The sequence below is a fragment of the Triticum dicoccoides genome, chromosome 3B (assembly GCF_002162155.2).
Source record: "Triticum dicoccoides isolate Atlit2015 ecotype Zavitan chromosome 3B, WEW_v2.0, whole genome shotgun sequence".
NCBI lineage: Eukaryota > Viridiplantae > Streptophyta > Magnoliopsida > Poales > Poaceae > Triticum > Triticum dicoccoides.
This window is the reverse complement of record NC_041385.1, coordinates 619,131,395-619,133,627: the sequence shown is the minus strand read 5'-3', so window position 1 is coordinate 619,133,627 and position 2,233 is coordinate 619,131,395.

The following is a 2,233-nucleotide window of genomic DNA, read 5'->3' as shown; positions in this document are numbered from 1 at the left end:
GACTAGTCATCGCCGGGGCTAGGGGGATGGCCGGGGGCGGCGCCAACATGACGGTAGGAGGAGGTTGCAGGAAGAGTAGGGCGGCGAGGCTGCGCGGGAGTGTCACCGGCCGCTGGTGGTGGTGGCGGGTGGTCCGTGTGGCGGTCCGGGAAAGGAGGCGAGCTACAGGAAAAAGAAGGGTCGCGTGATGTTGGATGTGCATTTGACGTTAATTCAAAATTCGGTCGACTTACCTGTAGCCACGCCCAACATATTTATAGTCTTTTTTTGCCAAAAATTTATAGTCCAACACTCAGTCCTCACATGCGGTTTAAATGTGGGTCAAAAGTTGATCGTTGTTTTTCATTTACTGCATATGTCTAAGTTTCCAATGTGAACCTTGTACCGACAGACACGACAAAACTGTCAACCCTCCGTCGACCGCCGTGATCAGGGGCATGTGTCCCCATGTTTGCCGAGTGCCCGGCTCTTTATAGTGTTTTCTAGTCTGCACTTGGCAAAGCCAAGGCTTTCGTGACTGCTGGCTTTGTGCCGAGTCTTTTCTGCTGCACTCGGTTTTAGGAGGGCCTTTGTTGAGTGCCCGACACAATGCAGACACTTAACAAAGTGCAAGACACTCGGTAAACTCGTCAATTTGGATAGTGCCTTCTTATGATTTTTATTCATTACAACAACAATGCATTATTATCTCCATATATATAGAGAGAGAAGCTATTCTATTCTGTGTATGGATCCATCGTCCATGGTTGCTTTGAGATCCATGCTACATTTTTGCTGTTTTCACAATTTGTCTTGTTTCAAAGAGTTACATTGGGTTTTTTTCCAGTTTCAAAGTATATCTTAATGTTTCATTGTGTATAACCCTGTATCAGCAAACCCGATCAAAACAAATGCATTCTTTTCTTATTGGTGCACAATGAAACATGATGATACATGTTGAAACAAGATAAAACCAGATGAAACATTTTAAAACTAGGTAAATTTTGACAACCTAAAAGTTAGCACGGATCTCATAGCAATCACGAATGATGGATCCATGAACAGGATATCCCGTGCATGACAGATAAACCACTCTATATTTCTCCCCGGTGCAATTTTGTTCCAGGAGTATCAACACTACATGAATCAGCTTATTTGCCTTCCACCATGGCTGACGGCAAAGGCACCAAAAGCGGACGGCAAAAACTCTTTGCCGTCCGCCACCGACGGCAAACATGCCCGGCAAAGAGAGTGATGGTAAACAGGTTCTTTGCCGTCTGCTTCTTCAAAGCGGACGACAAATGCCCTTTGCCATCGGTGGCAGACGACAAAGAGTTTGGACGGCAAAAAAGAGACGTTAGCCACGTTATGTGGCTAACAGGAGGATTTGTCGTCTGCCACCGGTAGCAAACGTGCTTCGACACATCACCCAGTCAAACCGACATTTGTTGCTCGGTCAAAGTACGTCGTCTGCCACCACCCGACGCCCCGTCCCATCGACGGCCACCTCGCCTTCCACCCCGTCCTGTCGTTGCGACCCGTCCCGAGGTGCCGACATTAATGAGCAGTAATGCCGGCCGCCGGCCCAGCCGCCCACCTCCCGTCGCCCGGATGACTATAAGACCCCACCCCGGCGCCCACACCGCCACACCCGACCTCACACCCGATCACACCGCCGATGAGAAAACCAGCGCAGCACCGGCGATATCGTACCATTGCGGGAGCAGCAGTGCCGACGGCGACGGCAATGCCCCGAGCGCCTGGTCGTCCAGCCTCGGCAATTCGGAGATGATGGAGCTGTGCCGGTACGGCCTCCTCGTGTCGTCGGGCTGGCGTCTTCCCTAGTAGTGGCATGTCAGCGCGGACGGCTATCTGCCGCTCGGCCCCGGCGCGACGGCGGAGGAGCTCCGGACCCACATCGGCGGCCACCACAACATCGTCGGCCGCCACAACTTCTGGAGAGCCAAGGTCTTCGACGACGTTATCGCCGCCTTCCGGGTGGCCGAGGCCGGCGTCACCCCCGACCCCACTGGCGCGAGCGTACGCCTTTGCGCCCCGACACTAGCGCATGGCCCGGCCTGGCGGGAGCGTCGTCGTGGATCTGTCCACTGTCGGTGTCAAAACCGGCAGATCTCGGGTAGGGGGCCCAAACTGTGCGTCTAAGGATCAATGTAATAGGAGACCAAGGGACACAATGTTTAACCAGGTTCGGGTCCTCTTAAAGAAGGTAAAATCATACTCCTGCTCAATTATA